Consider the following 19,884-nt stretch of genomic DNA (forward strand, 5'->3'; position numbering starts at 1 on the left):
TCATTCTCATAATACAAAAGAACTTGACAAAACCAGGCATAATGGTGCACACCTTTAATCTCAGCACTCAGGAGGCAGAGGCAGGTGGATCTCTGTGAGTTGGAGGCCAGCCTGGGCCTGGTCTACAAAGTGAGTTCAGGACAGCCAAAGCTACACAGAGAAACCCTGTCTTCAAAGAAAAACAAATAGAACTTGACAAAATTCAACAACATTTTATTATTAAAAACAGCAAATTAAAGGCTGGGATTAGTGGTGCACACCTTTATTCCCAGCGTGCAAGAGTTTCTCTGTGAGTTCAAGGCCAGCCTGGTCTACAAGGCAAGCCCTAGGACAATCAGGACACCACAGAGAGACCTTGTCTCAAAAACAAAACAAAACCAACGAACTAGGAACAGACACAAACAAGAGCTCCCTTACTGTAATAAAGCCTTTAAGGATTTGCACTAACCCCAACCTGGCAAGTCCAGGGCCCCACATAGGCTAAGCACTGAACCAGTGAGAGGCTGAAAGTCTCCTCCAAAATCAGAAGCCTTACAAGGATGCTCTCCTCCACTATGACCCTCATCACTAGCCTGGATAGGGAAGAAAAAAGAGGTAAAGCATCAGGCTGGAAAGCGGATACAATGTATCTCTATTTGCATAGAAAATGGGCCAAGAATGTCCCACAAGCGCTTAGAGAGATAGCTAAGAGGTTAAGAGCACGCTGCTTGCTCTTCTAGAGGACCTGGGTTCAATGCCTAGAACCCACAACCATCTGTAACTCCAGTCCCAAGGAATCTGATGTGCTCTTCTGGCCTCTGTAAACACTAGACATGTATACAATGCACAGATATGCACACAAGCAAAATTCCCAAACACATTTTTTAAAAAGCCAGACAGTGGTGGCACACACCTTTGATCCCAGTACTCAAGAGGCACAGGCAGAGGCAGGTGGATCTCTGAGTTCAAAGCCAGCCAGGACAGCCAGAACTACACAGAGAAACCTTGTTTTGAAGAAACAAACAAACACCCCAAAAAAGGTGCTTCTATACATCACAAACAGCAATCTAAAATGAAAATAAAATAATCCTATTTACAGTAGAATCCACAAGAACAAAATATTAAGTAATAAAATTACCCAAGGAGGTGAATATTTATACACTGAAACTACAAGGTACTGACGAAACATGGCTCGGTGGCACAATGTTTGTCCACCTCTCGTTGAGGACCTCAGTCAATCTCTAGCACCATGAGAGAAGGGAAGGAGAGAAAAAAAGGAAGAAGGAAATTGAGGAAACAAACAAGAAGACACCCATGTTCATGGAGTGGATGGCAGTGTTAAGATGGCTACCCCAAAGCAATCTAATTCAGTGTAACCCCAGTTAAAATTCCAGTAGCCATTTTTATAGAAACAGAAAAGCAACTCTTATAACTCACAATAAACACCAATGGGCTCAAAACTGTCAAAACAATATTGAGAGTGAAAACGTTGCAATACTCTCATTTTCCAAGCTTACTACTTCAATGTTTACTACAGAGCTACAACCATCAAATTAGCGTGGTGCTGCCACGAGGCTAAGCTCGCAGGGCAGGAGAGCGGACCTAAGAGTCCAGAAGTAAATGCAGGCACCTACACCCAGTGTGTCTTCAACAGGAAGCCAGGACCTTTCGATGGGAGAAAAAGTATTCTCTTCACAAGTGGTGCTGGGAAAACTGGGTAACCATCTACAAAAAAAAGTGGGACCATCTACCTTGATCTCTATACAAAAATGAACTCAGAATGGACCAAAGACCTGTGCATAAAGCCTAAAACTGTAAAACTCTCAGAAAACACAGGGGTAAAAAATTTTAATGGTTTAGCAGTAGATTCTTAGCCTTGACACCAAAAGCACAAGTAACGAAAGAAAGAAAGAAAGAAAGAAGCCGGGCGTGGTGGCGCATGCCTTTAATCCCAGCACTCGGGAGGCAGAGGCGGGCGGATCACTGTGAGTTCGAGGCCAGCCTGGTCGACAAAGTGAGTCCAGGACAGCCAAGGCTACAGAGAGACCCTGTCTCGAAAAACCAAAAAAAAAAAAAACAAAAAAACAAAAAAAAAGAAAGAAAGAAAGAAAGAAAGAAAGAAAGAAAAAGAACTTCAATTAAAACTTCTGTGTAGGGCTGGAGAGATGGCTCATTGGTTAGGAGCGCCACCTGCTCTTCCAGAGGTCCTGAGTTCAATTCCCAGCAACCACGTGGTGGCTCACAACCATCTATAAAGTGATCTGATGCCCTCTTCTACAGATACAGCACTCATATACAATAAAGAAATAAATCTTAAAAAAAAAACCTTCTGTGTAAAGAATACTATTAACAACATTTATGAAGCATTCTATTAAATGGAGAAAATAGTTGCAAATTGTGTATCTAAAGGGTGTCATGTCTACAGTCTATAAAGAGCTCTTATAAATCAACATGAAAAAATCAGCCCTATTAAAGCAGAGACAAAAGGCTCAGACATTTGAAAACATATACAAATAGCCACCTAAAACACCGAGAGACATTCAGTATCACTGGCCATCAGGAAATGACAAATCAGAATGACAATGACACAGCAGCTCATGCCCTAGAACAACACAAGTTAGTTTTAGTGAAGAAGGTGGAACCCTGGTGGTAGGAATAAGTTAAACTCACCAACAACTGCTCTGTGAGGTACATCCCGGGGAACACACATGCCCTTAAACATCAACTCATGGCAGCATTATTCCTAACAGTAAAGAGGACAAAACTAAATGTTCACAAACAGATGAGCAGACAAAGCCGGGCGTGGTGGCGCACGCCTGTAATCCCAGCACTCGGGAGGCAGAGGCAGGCGGATCTCTGTGAGTTTGAGGCCAGCCTGTTCTACAAAGCGAGTCCAGGACAGCTAAGGTTACTTACACAGAGAAACCCTGTCACAAAACAAAACAAAACAAACGAACAAAAAAAGACATATTAAAAATAAGCAAATGCATGGACACACACAGCAGACTAGGTCAGGACCTGGGAGGAAGGGAGGGAAGTGATTTCTCCATGGGGATAGAATGTAAGTTTGACCTAGAAAGACCCGGTAGTTGAATGACGTTTTGAGTACATTAAATACCACTGAACTATATACCTTAGGACAGTTAATTGTATGTCATGTGAATTTTATCTCAATGGAAGAAATGCTGAGCTATAATTACAGATTCATTTATACAAATACTTGACTACCAACCACATGCCAGAAACTCTCTTCACTATGGTGATAAACATTTTTTTTTTCTACCAAAGAAAAGAAGCAAGCTAAGAGATTATGAGAGACATGGACTATTTTAAGAGATTTTAAAGAAGACTCTTTGAATATTTTTAAGATACTTGAATAAATCAGAAAACATCATTCCTGGTAAACAATGGGAGAAAATTAAAATACAACTTATTGCTGAGCGAGGGGGTGCATGTCTGTAATCCCAATACTTGGGGAGGCAGAGGCAGGTGGATCTCTGTGAGTTCAAGGCCAGCCTGGTCTACAAAACGAGTCCAGGACAGCCAGGGTGACACAGAGAATCCCTGACTCAAACAAACAAACAAACAAACAACAACAAAAACCCTTACCAAAATTCAACCATTAAGTGCTTGCTGAAGTTCCCAAATACGCAAGGATAACTTTCACAGTTTTTCCTTTCAACACTTCTTGATTGGCTTTGCAGAAAGTTTTAAAATAAAAAAAAAATTATATGCAAAAATTGCTTTCTTAAAAAGAAACAGAAATATCCAAATATAGATGTTCCTTTTATGCAAATACAATGTGACTTTGGTTTCCAGATATTTTACCTTCTAAAGACTTTCTTGGCGGGGCATGGTGGCCTATGCCTATAATTCCACCACTCAACCTCAGGAGGATAAGCAAAAGAATTGCAAGTATCAGGGCTGGAGAGATGTCTCAGTGGTTGGGTGCACTGCCTGCTCTTCCAAAGGACCCAGGTTCAATTCCCAGCACCCACATGGCAGCTCATGGCTGTCTGTAACTCCAAGATCTGACACCCCAACACCAATGCACACAAATGAAAATTAAATAAAGTATTTAAAAAAAAAAGAATTGCAAGTATCAAGGTGGGCCTCAGCTACACAGCAAGGCCTTGTCTCCAAAAAGAAGGGAGCGGGGACTTTGTTCATAGTCCAGTAATGTTTTCCCTCAACCCTCATGTATAAGGTATTCTGGCCCAGCCCACATACTCTAAGCGAGCCTGCCTTTTACCTTGTTAAAAACATGCAAAAAAGGAAAAAGAGAGAGAAATAACCACTTCTTTAAAATTATTTTTGTTTGTTTGTTTGTTTTTTGTTTTTCGAGACAGGGCTTCTCTGTGTAGCCTTGGTTGTCCTGGACTGGCTGTGTAGACCAGGTTGGCCTTGAACTCACGGTAATCCACCTGCCTCTGCCTCCCAAATTCTGGGATCAAAGGCATGCACCACCATGCCTGGCTTAATTTTTTTTAATTTATTTATTTTATTTTTTTTGAGACAGGGTTTCTCTGTGTAGCCTTGGCTGTCCTGGACTCACTTTGTAGACCAGGCTGGCCTCGAACTCACAGCGATCCGCCTGCGTCTCGCCCGGCTTATTTTACTTCTAGAGACAAGTCTACGTGTCCCAGGCTGGCCTCAAACTGGCTGTGTAGCCTAAGGCTACACATCTCGCAACCCCCCTGCCGCTGCCTCACAAGTCCTGGGATTGCTGCGTCTGACCCGCCTGGAGCTGGAGTACAAGCAGTTATGAGACACTTGGTGCAGGAGCTGGGAACTGAGCTCTGGTCCTCTGCAAGGGCATCAGTGCATGCTCTTAACTGCTAAGCCATCTCTCCAGCACCCCCATTACTTCCCACGTTTACACCTCACAATTATTTTCTATTGCTGTAAAACACATATAACATAAAATTTACCATCTCAGCCATCTTAAGCACATGGTCTAATGATGTGAAGTCAGTCATCCTGCTATCATCTGGCGCCAGCACCAGAGCTCTGCATTCCACAGAAAAGAGAGGATGAGTAACTTTTTTTTTTTTTTTTTGGTTTTTCGACACAGGGTCTCTCTGTGTAGCCTTGGCCATCCTGCACTCACTTTGTAGACCAGGCTGGCCTCAAACTCACAGCGATCCACCTACCTCTGCCTCCCGAGTGCTGGGATTAAAGGCGTGCGCCACCACGCCCAGCTCCTGAGGATGAGTAACTTGACACCAGCTGCAGGAATAACCAGAACTCAGATGGCGTCTGAATCCTTCCATATGTGAATGTGTCTCGCCTTTTAGTCTATGTAGATGAGTGCTTGGCCTATTGCACCGTAGGTATGCCTGGTGCTCATGGAGCCCAGAAAAGCCCCGGAACTGCAGTAAAGAACACTATGAGACTCCAGGCGGGCACTGGAAATTGACTCCAGTGTTCCTAACTGCTGAGCCATCCTTCCATCCCCAAATGTGTCTCATTTTCCTTCACACTTCAGGCTGAACTGTGGAAAAACAGAAGAGTAAACAACTCCCTTAAACAGTCTGTCATCTCACAGCTGGGCAGTGGTGTTGCACACTTTTAATCCTGGCACTTGGGAGGCACAGGCAGGTGGATCTCTGAGTCTACAAAGCAAGTTCCAGGACAGCCAGGGCTACGCAGAGAAACCCCGTCTCGAAAAGAACCAAACAAAAAAGTTTGTCGCTTCAACCTAGAGGTCAGTCGGAGATACACCAGCATTCCCCCAAGCCTGAAAGGGCAGGGAAGAATTTTAGCTGCACTGAGGTCCTGGCTCACAAAAGGAGTACTCCTATTAGCTCAGGGACTTGGGTGGAGCCCTGGTGCGCAGCCCTCCAGAGTAGGAACGTGGCCATGAAACAAGGCCCAGCCGCTGGCCCCGCAGTCTCTGCCCATTCCTGGTTCCACATCAAAACCCTCACAGTGGTTCTAGCTGAAAAGCCAGATTCTCTGCAACAGCCAACATCACTTCACTGCTAATTGGGGAAAAGGCTTCTTTGCTTTTAACTTATATTCCCATAAGCCGTCTGTAGCTATAATTAAGTCTGAGATAAACGGGGGCTGGGCTATAACTATGATACTCTCTACAGAGTGACCAGGCCTCAGGGACGTGTTCACCACTAACAAGCTAATGTTTGTAAAACTCTGTAAAGACATGATGACTAAATACTATCATTACCGGTAGACTACTGGTTTAAATGTAAATTAAAAGAGGTAAAGAGGAAAGAAAACACATTAGTAAATCAGGTTAGGGCCTGCTACACACAGCAAGACTCGTGCAGCACCTGAACCACAGGGTAAGGAGTATCCTAACTGATTTTTTTCACTGCTGGGGATGAAACCCAGAGCCTTGCACGTGCTGGGCTCCACCAATGATCTGCAAGCCCAGCCCCAGCTAGGCTTGGGAAAGAATACAAGTTCACTGGTGCTGCTCTAAGAAACACAGAAAAGGAATGAAAGCTGACCGGGGAGTGGGGAGCCCATACAGGCAAGCAAGCGCAAGCAAGGAAAGGCTGCATGAAAAACTGCTTGAGCAATCCACAATATATTTGAAAAACACTATATAAGAACAAAACAAAATCTACATTCACCAGACAAAGCCAAAAAAACCCTACAACTGAATAAAATCTACAACTGCATTGTAGCCAGATGCATCTCTTGAGAGTTTCGGGCCAGCCTCTTGTACACAGAAGTTCCAGGACAGCTAGGGTTACATAGAGAGCCCCCATTTCAAAACAACAACAAGCAGCAGTAGTTCGCCACTGTGTCACTCTCTAACATACCAGAACAGCAGGACAAGAGTAGCATGGAGGAAAATGACCAAGGGAGGCATTGGGCCTGCCCAACTGCACAGACTCCAAGCCCGGTGGAACACTGTGCGCATCTGTCGTGTCCTCCTCCTCTTCCCTCCCACCTTGCAGAATCTAAACACAAACATTTACCAAGCTTGCCACCACATACCTAGCATGCAGGTCTCCAAATGCCCACTAGCCTTCCAGAGTAAAGTCAACCTTGGGACTGGAGAGATGGTTCAGAGGTTAAGGGCACTGACTGCTCTCCTAGAGGTCCTGAGTTCAATTCCCAGCAACCACATGGTGGTTCACAACCATCTATAATGTGATTTAATGCCCTCTTCTGGCCTGCAGGTGTACATACAGGCAGAGTACTGTAAACATAATAAATAAATGAATCTAAAAAAAAAAAGTTAACGTTGGAAAACCTCTTCAAAAATACTATGACTCTGCCAGACAGTGTTATCCATGTCTTTAATTCCAGGCAGCACTCAGGAGACAGAGGCAGGCGGATCTACAGAGTGAGTTCCAGGTCAGCCAGGACTATACAGGGACATTCTGAGTAGGGGGGGAAAAGTATTATGACTCACCAAGCATGGTGGCTCTCCCAGAACTAAGGTGGCCATGGCAGGAGTATCCCAAGTTTAAGGGCAACCTGGGCTGTATAGGGACAACCTGTCTCAAAAACAAACAAAAATCATCATGACGCCTAGAGACATATTTCACCACTGGAGTGCTGTATGAAAGAAAGACTGTATCATTCTGTATTATTCAAGTTAACTTTTCTCACTACTTAAAAGATAGCAGGCTTCTTGTTAATATGGCTTTATGGTCTGGATAATAATCAGTGTTTAAATTGGAGAAGAAATTGGGATATCCGAACAGCAGTCCCTGATACCTTTCTCAGTAAAATGTCCTCATGAGACGCTACCAGATAACCTCCATTTCATTTTTGTTTTCCTTTACGTTTTTTGTGGAGGTGAGAGGGCAATCTGCAAAAATTGGTTCTCTCCTTCTACCAACTCTTTCCTTTGACCAAGAGTTCTAGGACGCAAAGTCAGGCCATGCCGCTTGGTGGCAAGCACCCTTACCTGCTGCTCCCTCTCACCACCCTCTATTTAATTTTCAAATTGCTAAAATCAACATAAAGCTTTTTTTTTTTTAAATAAATGAAACACTGGGGACGATCAGACAGCTCAGTGGGTTAGGGCACTTGCCATCCAAAGATGTAAGTGTGACCACCTGAATTCAATAAACAGAACCCATGTGACTATGAAGGACAGAACTGACTCCACAAAGTTGCCCTCTGACCACTACATGCCCAAGGTGGCACACACACCCCTGTCCCCCCCTTACAATAATAATAAATAAAATAAATGTTAAAAAGTGAAATACATCACTTCTCAGCCTTTTGGCTAAGATCAAGTATAAAAAGTGAAACACAGGGTCCAATATTTCATTTCTTGAGAATTAAAATGTTTCAAGTTCACTAGTAAGGACCAGACTGTGGTAGGTTTGGGAAAATTTGGTTCTGTCTCACCACCACCACCACAGCTTTTTCAAGTTTTCTACCTACAACAGTGTTCTCACCCTATGGGTCATGATCCCTTTGGGTAGTATATCAGATGTCCTGCATATCAGATATTTACATTACTATCCATACAGTAGCAAAATTACAGTTATGAAGTAGCAATGAAATAATTTTATGGCTGGGGGTCACCACAACGTGAGTATCTGTAGGAAAGGGTCGCAGTGTTAGGAAGGGGAGAACAACTGACCTACAAAGAGCAACCATCAGCACAGTATGCGCCACCACCCTTTGCCCTTCCACAGACGGCTTCAGCTCCAAATCACACAAGAGCCTGCAGGAGCTGGAGGGCAGCACGGATGTAACATCTGCAAGCAACTCTGGCTAGCAGCACTGCCAGCATCATATACACCAGGAGGAGCAACGAAGCAGCAAGCTAACAGCTCTCATCTTATACAGAAGGGCCACTCTCAGGGCCCTCCAAGTGGGGCCAGACCTCCTAATAAGGCTGTGGTCAACTGGAGTACCTTCCCAGAGGCCACCCCCACACTTGCAGACCTCATTTCCTCCTACCTAAGTGGAGGGCTTTCCTTGTTTTCCGCGCTCTCTGGGAGCAGGACAGTGACTTGACTTTTTTCCTCCACTCTTCCGGTGGGAAGCTCCTGCCCAGGTGTTGCAGTCTTAGGTGAGTTCCCGTACAGCACTTCACTGTGCACACGGCCCTGATGCGCCAGACTTCTACAGATCACTCCCCTAAAAGCAGGTGCTATGCCTCACTCATCCTAGCGTAGTAACTAAATTATGGGGACTCGGGCACATTAATTGAACATTAATTAAATGAGCAAAAGACTCCCAAGCTCCAGTTAATAATGTGCTTGTCTGAATGCAGCGAGAATGCCAACCTGACTCCTGGAGGGCCAGAAGCCAACAGTCACCTGCACTAGTGACATCCCACTCCTTCTTGACAGCTGCCCCCAAGTCTGTTAAGTTTCATCAAACAAAGGTTCTATGTTTGACAGAAACCTCACCTTCTTCTTCCTGGATTGGCCTGTCATCCCAATTCTTTCCTGGAATATGCAAAACAATAAAGGTTTTCCAAAATGAAAAGGCATTTTATAATTTTATTAATTAAGAATCATAGAAACTACACAAATACACTTAATGTTTCTTCTATACTTTTTAAAATTTGAATTTTCTTTTCTTTCTGTTAGCTCCTCTGGGACTACACCAATTTGTAGCTCCCACTCTCTCTCCCGCCTTCTTGCCTGCAGGCCTCTGGGCTGTCCCACTCTTATGCCTCAGCTGCCTCTCTCTGGTCACCTTCCAAGTCCTCTGGCCTCACGTCCCTCCTCACTTTAGCCTTCTTCACGGCTTCCCTCCCTATCTGAAATGCAATGAGCATATACATACGCAGACATCAACCATAAAAAAACTCATTCTTCTTCTGCAAATACTTGCAAGACCCATACAGGGGCCCTGATGCCTCAAAATCACACTGTTGGCCTCGGGTATGAGACTCCTCTGAAACTGACCATTGAGAGGAAGCTCAACTATTTCATAATACTTGATAGGTTAGCGCATGTGCTGCTTTCAGAGTCTTACTATACAAGACGAAAAAAACAAAAAATGGGCAAATTTAATGCAATTTCCTTTGTGTATTTGAGCTACCTCGGGCTCCAACACCACAGTGACAGTTTCATCTCTCCTGAGGTAGTTTCATCATTGGGGAAAAAAAAAGGATTTTTTAAGGGAATGATAAACCATGCCCATCCTTTTGGCTCATTAGCATACCTACCCTGACAGTACCCCAGAAAGTCCTTCTTCCTTTGCCTCCTGACATTTTCTAAGGGATTCTTACACAGGTGTTCTCAGGAAACCTCAAACACAGGGAGACGCCAGTTAAATGAAGGACTTTCTTCAAAGCAAGAGTAGCAGAAACAACTGGCTACTGCCTGCTTCCAGCGGAGCATCTCCGCAGTCTTCTCACTGAGGCCATCTTATTAATTCCGAAAAGAATGGAGAGCGTCCAAGAAAAATAACTGGTCTTTTCCCTCACAGAAAAATTCACATGAATGTCTTGTATTAAAAATGCTGGAATTCTCCCCGGGGCCAGCTCTCTGCCTCCCTGGCTCTGCATTGTGACAGCTGGAACAGATGGTGTCTGGGTGAGACACCTTACATCTATCTTAAACCTTGTCCGTGATGAGGTCTGATTTGAACCAGTGAGGCTGGCACCCAACGGCTGTCAGAATTGATTACCAGCGCCTACTCACAGGGGTTTCTGACTCCTGTGAAAATGTTCCAAGATTTCACATTTTAAAGGTTTGATTTGCTTTAGCCAGAGAATTTTCACCTTCAGACTAATCTTTAATATATAAGATGTCACAATATGGCGAGAAGGGAAACATTTCCTCTCCTTTGAGTAAAGGATGGCTGTACACTATTTTGCTAGACACCCTACAATGATGCAGTATTTTCAACAGGCCATTTTCCAAGACCTGAAAAAAATGAAAAGATTTTAAAGCCCAACCGAGGGTCTGTCTGGACATTTCTACACCTAAGCATTTTACACACAGCACAAAACGGCATTTCTAATGATTTCACCTATGTGTCTAGTCACAGAAATGCTACCCCCCCAAAAAATTATGGCTCCCCTTCAGTTGTATGCTGTGAATGTAAATTAAGACAATACAACAGTCGATATACCCTGAAGACTCAACAAAAAAAGAGCATACTTACAAATGTGTACAACACAACATACACACACACACACACACAGACACACACACACACACTTCTATTTCATTCTCAAAACTGAGTCAGAGCTCAGTACAAAAGCCGTGGAAATAAAATCAGTCCCTTCAGCCGATCATTAATCTGAATGCTTCTTAGATTTCAGAGCACGTCCACAGCGCTTCACCCATTTGCATTTTCTTGCCGTTTCAAATTAAAGGTAAAGAATTTTCCACGCAGAATTCTCTCTAAAGGTCTAATCCTGAAACCCGCGTCCCCAAACCGGGGGGTGATGACAGTGTGGAAACGTGGCGAACCCTACGTGAGCCATAGCCTGGCGCGTCCAGAACCTGCAAGCCCCGCGGCAGAGATCGTTTTAATGACTCGCCCGTGGGAGCCCACTCTGACCTTTGGTGCTAATCGAAGGTGGAAGGTGTGCATTCGGGGCCCAGCTGGATCCCAGACCCGCCTGCCTTCCAGCCCCTCTGCAGCTCTCCGACTATGAATCAGTCATTCATCTGCAGAGCAATGACTCAGTATAAACTTTTAAATAATGGTTCAAAAACCCACCTCCACCAGCCAGGGCGAGCACGCTCCTCTATGCGGGCACCCTGACTCGGTCCTTCCGCACCGCGCCAACCCCCCGGGCCTCGGAGATGCCGGCTGCTCAGCACCCCTCGAAGCGGGCACCTAGGGCGCGAGGCCTGGCTGCCCCGTCCGCCAGAAGCGCCGGCGCCTCGGGCCCGGAGCCGGACCCACACACAAAAGTTTCCAAAGTTGGGGCGACGGGCGGGCCGCCCCGCAGACGGTGAGGCGGCTAGGCCTGGCCGCACAGGACCCGCCGGGCCCCGGGCCGCCGCCGAGATGGAGCCACCCGCCGCCCCGCCGCCCCGTGGCCCCGGGCCGCCGACCTTACCCCGCGGCCCGCCCGCTCGGCCGGCTCAGGGGCGCCGCGCGCATCCTCCGCCGCCGTCTGCAGCGTCCAGCTCCCCGGGCAGCCCCATGTCGGGGGGCGGGGAAGGGCCGGCGGCCGCCGCCGCCGCCGCCGCCGCCGCCGGCTGGAAAGTCCCTGCTGGGCTGCAACCCGGCTCGCGCACGCGGCGGCCGCCGGCCGCGCCGCCTCACGCACCCTCGCGCTGGCACTTCCTCTCGCGCGCTGGAAATCCCCGCGGGCCGCTGGCGCGCGCCCCGGCGCGCCCGCCCCCGCCGCCCGCGCGCGCCTCTCCCCCATTTCCCCCCGCCCCTACCCCCACCCGCCGCTGGCGCGCGCCCGAGCCCGCGCCCGTTGCTAGGGACCCTCGGCCCCGCGCTCGCCGCCGGCCTTAGCAACGGCGGCGCGCGCCCCAGGCCCTCAGGGCCCGGGGACAGCCCCCCTCCTTCCGCGCGAGCGCGCGTGCGCCCTCGCGCCCCGCCCGCGTCCCGGTCTTTCCGGGTCAAAAAGCCAGTCAAGCAGAGCGAGGTGAAGAAGGTTCCTCGTGTTGCCACCTCGACGGGCGGCCCCAACCCACTCGCCTACTCCGGCACTCACTCACTCACTCACTCACTCACTCACTCACTCACTCACGCCCTCCTCGCACCTGTAGAAGACGCTGGCTCGCGGGCACCCACTGACACACGTGCAGAGTTCGTCCCTAGTGTCCCCAGGCTCAAGAACACGCTCACCGGTGCGCAGATCTCACAGACACCCCTCGCATTCCCACACAGGCACGCCATTTCCACGCGTGCCCCTCGCATGCTCACAGGCGACCCGGCTCTCAGCTTTAGCAGAGTTCCCCCTTGGCTCCCTACCTACCCACCCAGGAAAGTGGGGCCTGGCCGGGCGTGGACAGAGTGGCCGATTCGCCCTGGGCACCTCTCTAGGCTAGGGACGCCCATTTCTCCAGCGACATCATCCTGCTGTCTCATGGCCACCGAGGGCGCACAGGGCTCCCCCAGATGGTCCCTAGAGCCATGGCAAGCTGGGAGCCAAATGCTGGCCTACCCCTTAGGAAGTCGCCTGGAAACTCACACTGCCCTTCTCAAGAAAGCTCGTAGGATCCCTCGGCTGGAGCCCAGAACAGTGTGACCAGGCTACCTCTCCCTCTCCACGTGTTCTGCAGTGAACAGAGGCAGGAAGTCCAGCATCTTCTGGCCAGCTCACTTCATGGAATATTCTAGAAGCCTACATACTCCCGACAGGACATCTCTGGCTGCACCAGCCCAACAGGTGTCTGTCCCTGTATGGGAGCTCAGTCGGCAGGCCTGGCTAACCAGGCTCCACTAGGCCAGTGGTACCCCGACCTGGGCCTCAAGGCCACAGTTGTGAGTTCAGGGTCAGGGGGTTAGATGGTCAGGAGGGCTTCACCAAGGAACGCTGCAAGAGTGACAGTCCCACCTGTGGGGACTCTGGAGCTCACTGTTGACCCTGGTTAGATGGGCCTTCCTTGGGGGTGTCTTTAATGACCCAGAAGGCCCAGGTACCCCACCCCCACCCCCGCCTCCTACACCCCTGCTCTGCGGCCTCTGTCATTTCCGACCCCAGCCCTATCCAGGGTGCAATACAGGATCAGCAGTGACTGTGCTCCCCTCACGCCTTACACTGTCCGCACAAGGGAACTGCCCCGATCCAGAAGGACTCCCTCCCTCTAGGCTGCACTATTTGGAATCTTTTCAAATAAGCCACAAGGCAGAAGGTACAAAGGCTGGTGCGTGGGGTTTCCTATGGCAGCACGGCTCCTTTTATTCTCTGCCAAAGCGCTAGTAATCCTCGGTCAGAACGAGTAGGTTGAGTCCACCCGCGTGGAGCCCTCTGCGGCTGAGCCCAGATCAAGGTCGTCTCTCTCTCCACCCCGAGCGAGCTCTTCTTCTCCCATTCAGCAGCTCCAGGACCCCAGCTTTGAGGAACCAGAGCTGCCAGGATAAAGAAGTTTGCCCCAAACAGGGCTAGCCAGGGCTTTGGGGGCGGTGTTCTGGCCGCTGCAGCGCCAGTTGCCGGGCAGAAGTTGATGAGCAGTACGGAGAACCAATCAGAGCACTCTCCTCTGGGCATTTCAGAAGCCAAGCTGGCTGTTCCCTATGGCAACGCCGAACAACACGCTGACACTGTTTCTGGACAAAGAAATTTCTCTCAGGAATTTATGTGGCCTGACATGTTTGCTGCATTTTAGAGTGCATGCAGATCTCGGGATGACTCACTGAAGTGCAACCACCCAGAAAGCCGCTCCCATCTGTTGTGCTAAGAGGAAAAATATTCATTGCATGGTGGTAGGGGTTTCAGGCCTGTGAACAGGTGTCATCAGGGCCCTCCCTGTGCCTCAAATGACAGCTCACGGAGCAGAAGCCACCTGCCCCTGCGCGGCAGGTGTGGGCTGAAGTGAGTTGACAGTTTGCTCGCTAAAACACGATGCTGCCAAAGGAGGGACACACAGCAAAAGTATAGTTAGGTAAGAGTTCCCAGCAAGTGGCTGTCAAGCCTGTTGGATTGACAATATACCCACATACACATCAGTACTGAATCCCAAACATGTAATGTGCTCTGAAATGTCTATTTGTTAATTTTAAAGATGGTTTTAATTAGTTATGTATCGTGTGTGTGGTGTGTGTGTGTGTGCGTGTGTGTGTGTGTGTGTATGTGTGTGTGTGTGTGTGTGTGTGTGTGTGTGTGTGTGTGTGTAGGCCAAGTTCTCTCCTTCCACCATGTGGGGCCCTGGGATCCAACTCGGACTGCCCAGCATGGCAGCTAGCATCCTTACCCACTAAGCCAACTTGCTGGCTGTGTCTATCGATTTTAATTCAGGCTCCCACTATGTAGTCCAAGCTAGCCTCAAACTTGAAATTCTCCTCTCTCAGCTTTCCAGTGTTAGGATTACAAGCAAATGACACTCTGCTCCAGGGCAAGCTTGGGTCTCTCTGGAGTGTTCTGGAGGTCTCTCTCTCTCTCTCTCTCTCTCTCTCTCTCTCTCTCTCTCTCTCTGTGTGTGTGTGTGTGTCTCTGTCTTTCTTTGTCTCTCTGTCTCTGTCTCCCCCCCATCTCTCTTTCTGTCTCTGTCTCTCCCTGTCTGTCTACACACACACACACACACACACACACACACACACACACGCCAACCTGCCTCACATAGGCTCTTCTGTAGCCCAGGCTGGCCTCAGGCTCACTATGTAGCTGAGGATGACCTTGAACTTCTGCCTCTGCCTCTGCCTCTCAAGTGCTGAAATTACAGGCATGCTCCACCATATCCAGCTTTCACTATTACTCATTTTTATTATATTTTGAATCTACTATTGTTTGAGGTGGGGCACACATGTCAAAGCACACTTGTGGAGGTTACTGGATACTTTGCGAGAGTCCATCCTTTCCTTCCGCCACGTAAGTCCTGGTGGTCAGATTCTGGTCAAAAGGGTTGGGGGTCAAGCGCCTTGACCCGCTGACCTCAGAGGACCCCTATTTATTATTTTTTTAATGGTGATCTTGACCCTCTAAATTTACTGGAGATTCCTGACCAAAACAACACTTTAGACTACAAGGTGCTGATTGTAGTGGAAGGGTCCCAGCCTTGAGGTAGCACAGCGTCCCATCCCTACCTGGTCCTGTCTCCTTAGTGGACCACTCCACAGAAGAGTCACGCCACCAAAGGAACAGGCTGCAGCCCAGGACAGTTGACACAGGAGACACAGAGCAAGCCTAAGGGTGAGAGAGTACATTCCTGCGTGATGCCAAAGCAACGGGGGAGAAAAACTTGGAGGGTGGGAACTGGGCCACATAAAAGTTTCCGGTTTTTTTTTTCCCATCTCTGTGGGCCAATCGGGAAACAAAGATGTCCTTGTTTTAAGGAGTCTATCCCAGGATTCATGTGTGCACACGTGCATACATTATACATACCATCTGTGCCTTTAAACACTTGCCTGAAATTGTACAAGGGAAAGAGTCCTCATGGGGCCTGTCTCCACCTGCCTCCATCTTTTAAAATTCCTGAAGATGGATCCCACTCCACCACAAGATCTCGCAAGAAACAGAGATCTTCAGTGGATGTCCTGGGAAGCAGGGGCACTATCTGCAAGCCCCACGAGACAGCTGGCAACACCAGCCTCAAGCCTTCCTCAAGAACCCAGAGGCTTATCCCTCCCTCACTACTGGCCCTCTCCTCTCCCCACGGGCCTGAGCTGGCTCCTTTGACTTTCCCCAATCCCTTAGCAAACAAAAGCCAATGGCTGCAGAAACGGTCCTGGAGAAGACACGGCTCCTCCCACACAGCAGCAGCCAGGCAGGGGAGGAGGGAGGAGCTACAGCATCCACAGCAAGCCCAGGACAAAAAGGGGGGTCTAGAAATAGCAAGAATAATTCTAATCCCAGGCGTTGCAATATCCCGTCTCCCTGCAAACCTGGGGAAATGGCGTGCTTCTTCGTCTTCCAAGCTTGAAACGCCATGTGGCTGCAGATGGAAGTGCCTTCTCCACATCCTAGTCTGCTGTACTGGCTTGCCTGCCGAGCAGCACCCCTGCCCAGCCCTGCTAGCTCAAAGCCAAGAATGTGCCGGGTCCTTTGAGCTTTACCGTCTAGTGGGTAGAAACGGAAATAAACCAACCACGCGTTGGTGGGGAGAGGCAGGCCTGAGCAAGGGTCAGGGAAGGGGGCAGAACATGGACCTAAAGTGGGTTGTAGCATGAAAAGCTAAAGCCTTGAGGTCAGTGAGCATTTAGAGAGGCCAGTGTGACTACAGCCAGGAGGGGGTGGGGGGTAGGGAGCCAGAGAAGAGACGAGGGGGAGCCAGGGATGCGGGGGACTGTGCAGGGTCCAATAAATACACACGGCAAACTGGAACAATGGCACGTTACCTTACTGTGTCACAGGGAACCAGCTCTGGCAAGTGGGAACTGGGGCACAGGGGAGTTGCAGGTAGACACAGGTGTGGACCAGCAGCGTCTAGAGCCTTCAGGAAGGAGGCAAATCTTCCTGACAGGAATAGGCAGCTAGCACTCAGCTCAACACTGGGAACAGGTAGGCCCTTCCTTCCAGCCAGCGGAAGGGAGATGAAGTTGGCCTTTCCCTGAGAGCTGACCGAGCCAGCTCTAGAGCCCACAGTGGATATCCAGTGACAGGCTTTACCAACCTGTTCTGTGTAGTGTTTTCTGTCTTGGTTTGGGGGGACTGAAAGTAAACTCAAGGCTTCGTGCAAGCTAGGTGCGGCCAGTTATGTTTTCAGTTTCAACTCCAAGTGCCATAGAGACCTCCGTGCCAGCTTCAAAGGAGTCCATCTCAAAGATGAAGGAGAGAGAAACCGTAGATAGGGACCCGAGAGTCCTGAGTACAGGGCCCGTGAGCCGAACCGTTCTGTCATGGCCCAGTTTGCTGTGCACCCTTTGCCGGGCTGCCCCCAGGAAGAAGTGAGAGGGCCTGTGAGTTCCCCTGTTGCCCACCTGGGAGGACCCAGCTGGCTGGCACCTCAGAGCCTTATCCCCCAGGCTGCCCTTCTGACTGGCTCTGTGCCTTTAGCAAGTGGAATGTGTTATGGTGGGCATGTGGTGTCAGCGGCCAGCTCTCAAGAGTCTGCTCTTGCCTTCTACCTGGTGGAGGTAGGATCTTTTGTTCTGCCTTTGCTTAGCATATTCCAGGACAGCTGACCAGCCAGCTTCCAGTCAATTCTCCTGGCTACCTTTCTCATGCCAGGCTTGGTGAGTGCCTGGAATCAACAGCTTACCTTTACCAGCAGAGCCATCTTACTGATTTTTTTTTCTTTTTTCTTTTTTCTTTTCTTTTCTTTTTTTTTTTTTTTTTTTGGACGGGGTTTACAAAGCTTACCTTTACCAGCAGAACCATCTTTCTGGCTTTGTGTGTGTGTGTGTGGCGGGGGGGGGGGGCGGGGGGAGAGACAGGGTCTTACAAAGCTGAGCCTGACCTTGCACTCCTGGTCCTCTTGCCTAAGTGCTGGGACTACAGGTTTTTACAACCAGGCCCAGCAAGTTTCTCCTGCTAACGTCTCCTAGGATACCACAGTGAAGGGCTTCCTTAAAGGTGTATATAGTGGAATGGTGGCGCACACCTTTAATCCCAGCACTCAGAAGGCAGAGGCCGGGGATGTCTCTGAGTTTGAGGCCAGCATCATCTACAAAGTGAGTTCTAGGACAGCCAAGGTTACCCAGAGAACCTTGTCTGGAAAAATAAATAAATAAGATGGGTGTGCTAATTAGTTTTGTCAGCTGGACACAGCCTAGACACACCTGGGAAAAGGCAATCTCATTTGAGGAATTCCCTTTATCACATCTGTGAGGTATTTTCTTTGATTGCTGATAACGTGGGAGGGCACAGCCCACTAGAGGCAGTCCCAACCCTGGACAAGTGAGCCTGAGTTATATTAAAAAGATAAAACAGAAATAAAACGTTAGCTGAGCAAGCCAGTGAGAAAGCAGCATTCTTCTATGGTCTCTGTTCCAGTGTCTATCTCTCGGCTCAGGCCTTGCGCGCCCTACCCTGACTTCCCTCAACGGTGGGCTGTGACAGGAAAGTGGAAGCCAAATAAATCCTTGCCTCTCCCAAGTGGTTTTGGTCAGTGTCTTAACACAGTGACCGAGAAACAAATTAAGAATGGAACAGAAGAATTCTAGAGTGGGACTGAGAAAGCAGAAGTCAACTCATGAGTAACCGTGAGATCTTAGGAAGGCGCTTCATCTCCCGGGGCCCGGGTTTCCCCTCTCGCACAGCGGAAATATGCCGGTGAGCCCCACCCTGCCCCCTTGGAGCTGTGAGGGGAGGCCCTTGCTGCTCAGGACCCTGCAGCTACCGCGCCTCGCTCTAGCTGGCCTGCGCTGGTGGCACCTAAAAGCTGTCCTGTGCTTCGGTGGGGACCAGCCCGGTTTCCCTAGGTGAGAAGGATGGCGTGGTAACCCAGCCGGCAGGAATCGCAGCTGCCTTGAAATGACTGAGACGGGCCTGGGGCGTGGCCACGAGCTTTCTCACCCTTTGCCATGCTAGGCTGACTCTGTCATCCGCTCATTCAACAGCGTCTGCTGAGGAACTTCTGGCCCACGGACCTCCAGCTCAGTTATGGGAAGGTGTCCAAACTGCCCCCAGCCCCTCACCGTCCAGTCAATATTTTCCAAACTCCAGATTGCTCTCTGTTCACAGACCATCAGTTAGGTAAGTGGGTGTGACCAGTATCTTTAAAAAAAAAAAAAGAAAAGAAAAGAAAGGAAGGAAGGAAGGAAGGAAATGAAGGAACGCAATACAGTCCAGGAAGGACTGGTGGCACATGAGCCCTCATCTTTGGTCCTGTGTGGATACACATGAGTATGTCTGTGCATCTGCAGGTGAGATGTAGCTCTCACTGTGGGTCCTGATGAAGAAGCCTGCAGGCCACCAGGTTGCAAAGGAAACCCAGCTGTTGTGGGAACCGTCATGTAGCTGAAAAGCACTGTATGTGAAAAAGGCGGTGGGTCACTCACTCACATCAAAGCCCTCCTGATCAGTTCCACAGTGGAGCCTTGCTTTCAGGAGGCTCTGCCTAGGCTGGGGCCCTGAGCTGAGGACCTCAGTCACTTTAGTGGGCATGGCCAGCATCTCTGTCCCTGGAGGTTTCTTGAGACTAGCAGGTCAGTCTGTTTTCCATGGCAAAGAACACACCACAGATTATAGAAGCTTTAATGTAAGGAAGTTTGTTCTGATGCCCCACACTGGAGAAGTGAGGTGGAAGGGGCCACGTCTAGTGTTGACCTTGTTCAGAGTCCCAGAGTGTCAAAAAGTGTTGTGTGGATAAAGCCAGGAAACTTGCATGACCGTTCTAGTCTCTCCTTCTTCTTCTAAAGGCTCCACCTGCATGACCTCACTCATCCCTTCTCCCTTCCCAAAGGCCTCACTCTATGGAACATGAGTCC

General features: G+C 49.1%; 1 protein-coding gene and 1 long non-coding RNA gene across 7 annotated transcripts in view; both read right to left on the reverse strand.

Annotated features, from left to right (window-relative positions):
- Positions 1 to 12,179, reverse strand: part of TRAF3 (TNF receptor associated factor 3) — a 97,971-nt gene extending 85,792 nt beyond the window's left edge. For 2 of the 6 annotated variants that reach the window (XM_084793502.1, XM_084793503.1), the window contains exon 1: positions 11,957 to 12,179. The gene's annotated coding sequence lies outside the window, so the exon portion shown is untranslated. Of the gene's footprint in view, positions 1 to 9,335; positions 9,375 to 10,102; positions 10,185 to 11,610; positions 11,902 to 11,956 lie in introns of those variants that run through there. The other 4 variants (XM_084793499.1, XM_084793500.1, XM_084793498.1 and 1 more) reach the window with 4 other exon arrangements.
- Positions 12,180 to 13,729: 1,550 nt separating this feature from the next.
- On the reverse strand, positions 13,730 to 16,595 carry LOC311604037. Its single transcript, XR_014781361.1, has 3 exons — positions 16,399 to 16,595; positions 15,601 to 15,700; positions 13,730 to 14,127 (listed from the first exon to the last, which is right to left on the reverse strand). It is a non-coding gene; the product is annotated as an uncharacterized lncRNA (long non-coding RNA).
- Positions 16,596 to 19,884: the final 3,289 nt, after the last annotated feature.

This window comes from Acomys minous (assembly GCF_964271855.1).
Source record: "Acomys minous genome assembly, chromosome: 8".
NCBI classification, from domain to species: Eukaryota; Metazoa; Chordata; class Mammalia; order Rodentia; family Muridae; genus Acomys; species Acomys minous.